This window comes from Micropterus dolomieu, linkage group LG10, assembly GCF_021292245.1.
Source record: "Micropterus dolomieu isolate WLL.071019.BEF.003 ecotype Adirondacks linkage group LG10, ASM2129224v1, whole genome shotgun sequence".
Classification (NCBI taxonomy): domain Eukaryota; kingdom Metazoa; phylum Chordata; class Actinopteri; order Centrarchiformes; family Centrarchidae; genus Micropterus; species Micropterus dolomieu.
Window position 1 is genome coordinate 25,039,634 of NC_060159.1, and position 8,366 is coordinate 25,047,999.

Here is an 8,366-nt window from a genome sequence, read left to right on the forward strand (position 1 = left end):
TTTGAAAGTGTCTGGAAAGTTAGTGGATTTATTAGCTGGTCAGACGTTGCACTACTTGTGATATGTTAGATGGTTGCTTGGTAGTTGTTTGCATGGTTGCCTGGTTCGTTAATGGTTTTATTATAATAAAGCTGGGACACAGCAACAAAGAACAGGGTGATGAGAAGCAAGGATACAAGCAGAAATACAAATAGTCAATGGCCAAAGAGGACAGATTGACTGTAGGAGAGAAGAGGAAAAAAGAGAATAGGGAAGAGATGAGAATAGAGTCCAAATTTTTCCTCACCCGGAGGCATTTTTACTTCCCAGTCTGCACTGAATGGAAAATCAACAGAGGAATATTCCACACCTATTTGTTTCTCCTCTGCCCTTTTGTGTCTCATCTCTACCTTGATCTTTCCATCTTCCAGTTTGGAAAGAAGGTAGGAAAAGATGTTGAAGGGGAGGGATGCGATTAGCAGGATTTAATCCCTTGCTTTCACAAAGTCACGTGGCTTTAAAGCTTGTTTTTTACATCAACTTTCTTTTATTGGCTAGCACACTGTGCAGACTTTCAGGAAAGATGGGAAGGGGGCTTTTTTTTCTGCTAGCAGTGGTTAACGGATTCCAAAATTCACTTGCTTCCTTCCTCATTTTGGCACCCGAATGTGCTACTTAGAAAAGAATCAAACTCCAAATGATGGTTGGTTACCTGCCAAAAACTGGGTCCAGTAGACAAGCCTACCAGTTGCAGACAAGTTGCCAGAGTTTGGCTGGTGGCTGATGGTAATTTCCCACCCTGTAGCCATGTATTCCAGATGTTGTGGATTTGAATCCAACTTGTGACCTTGTTGCATGTCATCTCCTCTCTGTCTGCTGAGTATTTCCTTTCATCAGTTTTTCTTCATTCTTTCCACACTCACTGTGCCACTCAACAAAGAGAAGATCTGTATTCAAAACTATTTGAATGTGATAAAAGCATTGCCAGCTACATGTTCATGAATTTTACATTGAGGGCAGAGAAAGTTCAATGATTAGTGATAGCTGGATGGTCTTTGGGTCAAATGTTGGTTCAATTCATGTGTCGACAGAGTATGAAAACCCTTTCAAGGCAATGACTTTTGAGATGCCACTGAGCAAGGCATCTCTGCTGAAACCTTGCTGCAACAGTTTTTTACAGTGTTTAAATCACTCTGAAATGTGTCATCATTTTCATCACGTTTGTTTCATCAGAAGCTTTACATATCTTACTTTTTGCAAGCGAGAAGTTCCTCCTCCAAAATGCTGACTGGAAGAAAGGTTTGGGCTTATTTGGGCTTTTTCTTGGTGGTGACAATGAGTAACAAGACATAAATGTAGCAACTTTCGCTGGAACATTAAACGTTGAAAACATGGCTTATCCTTTAATTATTCTTGGGTTTGTGAAAACCAGCTCAAAAATATATATTTTTTGAGCTAAAGTCATAATCAGGCAACAGAAATGCTGCATAGTTATAAGAGAACATTTCAATAGCTGACGTGGCCTCGCTTGCTTCATTGCGTCTTTGTATCACTTAAACAACTCATTTCGTAAAAAACCTTGAACCAGATTTTTCTTGCTGACTCTTGACTATCTTTGGATGATTTGATTGCATGAAAGTTGTAGTAATAGTTGCAAGTGAACAGGGAGGAGGTGGTGAAAAGCTCTGCTTCACTTGGGTGTTCATCCTAAGAAAAACTCCCCATACAAGATGTAAGCAGTTTCTACAAAAGCAATAATTCATGGACTCTCCCTTTAAAGCCTGCGGTGTCACATAACTTACATCAGCTTCATTAGACTGCCATAAGCATGTTTACCTTCACACTAATGATCTTAAACTGATTAAGGCGACTGTATAGGAATATGCAAATGATATCCTCTCAGCGGCTGCCATCATCCAATTATCATGTTTATGGTAAGGTGATAATTAATGTAAGTGGAACCAAGTTAAGCCCTTAAATCTCGCTATTCTTTTAAATATCTTTTGTGTCAAAGGTTGATTACTACTAGTAGTTGGCATGGCGGTATGAGTTACACATTTGTTTTTTGAGATTCATCTGGAAAGGTTATGAATTCCACTACCCACTGTAGCAGTAACTGTAGTTTTATAATCAATAACCAGACTTGATCAGTTTCATGTCATGTCCTCTGAGTCATGAAATCACTCACCGGACTCAGCGTAACAGGATTATGAGTAAAACATGCAGAAGAGCTGCGTTGTAGATTAAGTGTGATCATGTTGTTAGAAAAAGTCCAATAAAAAAAGAAGCAAGCTTCATTTTCCTCTTTGGAAACGCTCAGTTCAGACGGATGGAAACACACACAAGTTGGCTTCGCCATCTGTGTGTGTGTGTGTGTGTGTGTGTGTGTGTGTGTTTTGACAGACATGAAACAGAAAAACAGTGTCATAGTTTTTCCTTGCCTTCGTCCTGGCAGATCAGAGTGAGAGGACAACTTGGAAAAATCTGATGTCAAAACAGCCATCCCACTGTGTGTGTGTGTGTGTGTGTGTGTGTGTGTGTCACATGTGACTGTCAACTTCTCTGTCACTGTGTGTGTTTTGATGTTTTCCATCCATTACGTTGTCGGTATGTGTTGATGTTTGTGTGTGTTTTAGCCTTTTCCGTTCTGTGTGTGTGTGTGTTTGTTTGTTTCTGTTCTCTGCCAACCCTGTGGCAGAAACGACAAATCAGATGAGTTGAAGGAACTTTCCTTTTTCTCTCTCTCTTTCATTCTCTTTTCTCTTTCCCCACCACTCTTTGTATCTCTTCTTCCCCCCCTTACACTCTCTTTCTTTCTTTTTTTCTCCCTCCTTGCCTTGTGTCTCTACCTCCTCCCCTATTTTCCCATTTTTCTTGCTCTCTCTTACTTCCCCCTTTCTTATCTCTCTTTCTCCCCCTCTGCCTCTTCCTTCCCTCCACATTTTGCTTTTCACTCTCACTCTCTCTGTCTCTCTCTTTCTCACTCTCTTGTTCTGTATTTTTTTTTAATCTTCCCCTCTGCTTCCCTTCTCCCACACTGAATGTGTCCCCCCGTCTTTCTCTCTCAGGTCCTCCCCCTCTACCTCCTCTCTCTACCTTCTCTCTCACTCTCCCACTTATCTGGCACTCTCTCATTGCCCCCTTTCTTTTCTCTCTGCCTCCTCCCTCTTTTCTTTTTACTCTTCCCCTTTCTCCCCAACTCTATTACCCTCTCTCTCTCCACCTCTCTGCCTGGCTCTCTTTCTCCCCCTCTGTGTACTCTCTCTCTTTCTTCTCCCCTTTCTCTTTGTTTTGCTGTCCCTGTCTTTCTCTCTCTCCCTCTCTGCTTTCTTTCACCCCCCTCTTTCTCTCTTCCTCCCTCCCCATTTCTCTTTCTTTCTCTCACTATTTCTTTTCTTCTCTCAGTTCCTCCCCGTCACACATTTCTTCCTGCTGAAGAACTTATTTAGTGTATGTTTCTGAATGTGTGTGTGTGTGATAGTAAAAAGGGAGGGGGTTTCTACTTCACACCTCCGGTGACTACTTCCTGCACCACATCCTGTTTATTTCCTGTTTTGACTGTGACCGGATGCCCTCAGAAATGCACACACACACACACACACTCAAAACTCCTGCTTAAATCCACAAACATGCATACACAGGATAAAATGAACTGAATATACACAAAGACTTCGATATACACACACACTGACGCACAAACAGCAGAGATAAAAACATCCAAGACTCACAAACACAAAATAAGCAAACACATATTTCCCTTTTAACACACAGTTTCACTCAGTTTTACGATTGTTAAAGTATCTTAGCTGATCTAATATTTAAAGTATCTGCTTGTTCCAACTCTTCTTTGAAGCTTCATGTTGTTCACACTGACACTGATACGCTGACTAAAATATTAAAACTTTTTTATGGCTACACCATTTTATCAAAAGAAAAATATGATACATGTGTTGTGCATCACTTTATACACGTCGTTAAAATTCAGCCTGACATCTGTTTTTTTTTTTTTTTTTTACTTTTTAATATCCTCTAGAATATAAGATTGAATGGGATTTGAATGGAAGTTACTGTGCATAGGATAAGTTTAAATTGTTGATGGGTTAAAGAGGTTACATTCGCAAACTAAATCATCATTCTCTTGTGTGTTTTCTTACAGTATGGCCCCGTGAGGACACCTTCTGTCGAGACTCCTGCCGAAACCAAAACTGAGCACGTGTAGACCAACAGGTAAGCCCTCCCAGAATCCCCCACCTGTCACCACCATAGACAGTATAATTAATGGAGGAAGCCACTCCGCGGGTTTGAATGGAGAGCAGTGAGGCAATTTTTTTACTCCTACATGGCCACTTCCTATTGGCACTAAGATCTACTGTGCATGATTGTGCAGCATAATGCACAGTTTAATGATGTAGAGCAACAGAAGCTCCTAATTCTGTGAGCTGCATGGCTGCACCATGCTGCACCCAGCTACGACAACAAAAGGTATTTAAGCTTAGTGTGTTTGTCTGACTTGGTTTGTGACCAAACACCAGCTTAGCGTCACTGATGGCCAAATTGGTTTTTTAGATTCCCCGAGAGCTTCTTATCTAAACAATACGGTTTCATTGCTCATGTGCGATGGGATGTCCCAGGGCCTAAATGGAACCCTCCATGAAACCTTTGGTCTGCTTCACCGTTCGAACTCTCACTTACTCCCTTGGTCACCACACTGACTAGATCCAAGATACTTTTTTTAGCTGAAATGACTCCTCCGAGGTTTTAACAGGTCAGCGGAAAGCTCAGCAAGAGTTGCGTAACATGGATTTTCTGGGTGTGATTAAGTGTGTGAGGTTCATAAACACCAGTGTGAAACAGAGCAGTGTGTTTGGGCCAAGAATGTTTCTAAAAAGCTACTTTTTCATCTACTTACCAATGTTTTTCTCACATAGTCGGAATACATCTAAAGTTCACATGTACAGGATGATTCAGGGTTGTACACTTAAACTTTGGATGGTCTCCATACAGCTTTGGAGTATTTTCCACAATTTTATGTTGCATCTCAAAACAACATAAATCCACTTCCTAGATAGGTATTTTAAAAACAGAGAGGATTCCACAGTGAAAAACATTTTTACTGTAAACATGTGTAGACAGTGAGGTCAGAGGCTCAGTGCACTGCAGGTTCATTTTTTATGGCATATTGGCTTTGAAACTAAGCAATTATAAAAGTAAGGTCATCATTTAAAGGTCTGACAAAAAAATAAATCTTAACTCAAGTTCCACATACTAGCTTTTTACAGACCTTTCTACTTAACAAGTGCACTAGCTTTGAGTTTTGAACTGTTTAAATATCATCACAGATGGAGTTTTGAACTTCATCCACTGTGGAAGACCGTGAGACGGTTGCGGGCAACACATTCTCATTCCTAACTCGTCACATATGGATGCTTGGTCAAGACCCCTCGGCGTCACTTTTTAACGCCGTGGGTTCCCTTTAGAGTCGTTTTTGGATGTGTAGGGCTCCACGGTCAAATATAGCAAGAATAAATATGAGTGAAAGTTCAGTTTCTGGCCCACCTGTCCACCCAAACCAGGTTCTTACTTGAATTTTTCTGTTTTTTATATCCTACATCTGTTGTTAGCATTCATAAATGATGCTACACACTGCAAAACTAAAATCTTAGTAAGATTAATTATCTTAATTGAAGGCAAAATATACTTTTTGTCTGACAAGATATTTCTTCTTACCAGGCGGCTTTTATGTTAGAGAATTTCACTTGTTTTGTGGCCTTAAGTAGCAAGTGAAATATTCTTGTTCTGTTGGCAGATAATTTTGCTTATTTCAATTAAGATTTCCCCCATTTTAATGCTTTTTTCCCTCTTGTTTTGGAGAGCTCAGTTTTTGCAGTGCAGGGATTCCCCCTGTATGTTGAACTAGGGCGCTAAGGGTCTTCCCAGTGACTCTGAGTGCAGGGGGTCTTGACCATGCGTCCATATGTGATGACTTGGGAGTAAGAACTGGTTGTTGTGGGAACTGCTATGTGGATGTTGAGCACAGAGTTGAATTGAGGTCATGTGACTATCCTGGCCAATCAATAACATAAAAACTACTTCGGTGCCTTGTCTGTATGTTTAGTAATTGTTCTTATACATTGTCCTAAAGTCGGGGAACTATGTAAAAGAGAGCTTAAGTCAGATGTAAAAACCCTCACATTAAAGCAGCACTTTAACCCTATAGTCACCATTTACAAAGCCAATACAATGGAAAACATACTACTGCCCGGGTCCTTTCCAAAGTCTTCACCAAGCAAACTACAAGCGCTTGAGGTCAGAGGTCAGAGAGTGGGCTGGTTGAAGATACTTGAAGATGTTTCGCCTCTTATCTGAGGGGTTACTTCAGTTCTGGTCTCCAAGTAGGCTCTTCAACCAGTGCAGTTGCCCTTGAATTTAACCTTCCTTGGATAACTTTGACCTAGATATCTTCACATACGTCATTCTTTTTGTGAATAAAACCCTCAGTTTTCAGAGTGTGTGACCAGTTGCTGTGGCTCAAGTTGACATCAAGCTCTGTTTGATTTGTGTCTGAATAAAAAAAAAGGTGTTGCTGAACTGGTTAGACTGGTTTCTAATTTGAAGTGTCCGAGTTTCCTAACTGTTTTATTTTGTCTAATGTTACATTGTAAAACTAGCAGTCTCCGTTTATATTCTATTGTTGAACTGGTCATATTGGTTTCTCTTGTATATCTGCCATTTTTCTTTACTGAGGAGTATTAACAACTGGTTTCTGAACTGATTTGACTGCTTTCTTGACTTTTTAACGTTACAGCTTATATTGTAAAACTTCCTAACCCAGTTTATATACTGTTGTAGAACTGTTTATACTAATTTGTCTTGTATCTCTGGCATTTTGCTTTATTATGGAGTGTTACCAGCTGATTTCTGAACCAACTCTACTGGTTTCTCTGCTGTTTCCAGATGCAGCATCCATGATCCGGTAAAAAATAAGGAGAATTACTTGAATCTAAATAGTTGCAACAGCAGGAGAGGACAGAATTTCAATGTGACCACAACCAGAAATGGAACTAGAAGTCAGCTGTAAAACACACACACACACACACACACACACACACACACACACACACACACACACACACACACACACACACACACACAGACAAACACACACAGACATTCCAGGGAGCTAAATTACCATCAGTCGAAGTAGCTGGGATGATTTTGGTTTGACACAGACATTGTGGTTGGTGGACAAAAAAAAGTATGTTAGAAAGCTGTAAAAGAATATATTAAGCTCACACACACACACACACAAACATACACACGCTCTAATATAAGCATTACTACAGCGGCAGTCCGAGTGGTACGAAAAGATATCATGAAAAAACAAATCAGTAAAACACAACATGTTGCAATGCGATGTGTTTCCAGCTCTCCGGGGAGGTCATAGTGAAGCTGTGATGATGGCTTAGTGCTTCGTGATCACACACATACACACACACATTTATACACTGATATACTGAAATCACTGGCTTTCAGCAGCCTGCTGTGTGCCAAGGTTATGAAATAATTTGCGTGCACGGGCCTTTCAACACAATTCTTCTTTGCCTCCATTCAAGCCGAGACACGACTCAGGAAAGATAAAAATAGAACCTCGCTGACCTCCTCTTTCTCTCCCCCTATCTCTCTTTCATTGCCATCTTTACTCTCATCTCCCCCCCTCTCTTTCTGTCTCCAGTCTGATATTGATGCAGCTGTCTTGCCCCAGTTGGGAAATGCTTGTGTTCCAACACAGGCAGAGGGGGCGTTCAGGGGTCGAGGCTTCAAGGATTTCTTTACTCTCCCCAGTGGGAAATGTGGCTTTCATCACAACACAATACATACTCACAATAAACTAAATATACAGAAACATAAGATCAAATGAAACAATAGACATAGAGTATTTAAATGATTCACCAGCAAAATGCGGTGCAAATTTGTGGTCCTGAGTGCTGAATAAACGTGAATGTCAAACAGTTTGAACTGGCTCAAATTACAGGTCACCACAGTATTTACATAGAGCCAAACACCAGAATAATTCAGGGATAAATGTACCCTCGCTTGGTTTATTGACAACGAGTTAGGATCCAGTTGTCCCTGACAACCTCCAGAGGTGGTAAGAGAGGGATTTGGCTGCGCTGATATCATCTTGAGCAAAACTCTTGTTTGTTTTTGCAGCCCCATGCACGGCAACAACATAAATGGAAATATATGTTCGCATGCGGACAGAACGAGGAAATGCACGCAAAGCAAACAGGTGGCAAACAGCTGGGATAGTAATTTTAAATTAGCTGGAGTACTGAAAATATTAACTCATAAAAAACAGCGGATTGTTGTGGATGGAGAACAAGCGA

The 8,366-nt window shown here is 40.6% G+C and overlaps 1 protein-coding gene across 4 annotated transcripts in view; it reads left to right on the forward strand.

The window, feature by feature from the left end:
• The window catches only part of hivep2a (HIVEP zinc finger 2a), a 132,175-nt gene that overhangs the window by 70,000 nt on the left and 53,809 nt on the right, over nucleotides 1-8,366 (forward strand). For all 4 annotated transcript variants that reach the window (XM_046061551.1, XM_046061554.1, XM_046061550.1 and 1 more), the window contains one exon: nucleotides 4,136-4,206. The gene's annotated coding sequence lies outside the window, so the exon portion shown is untranslated. The remainder of the gene's footprint in view (nucleotides 1-4,135; nucleotides 4,207-8,366) is intronic.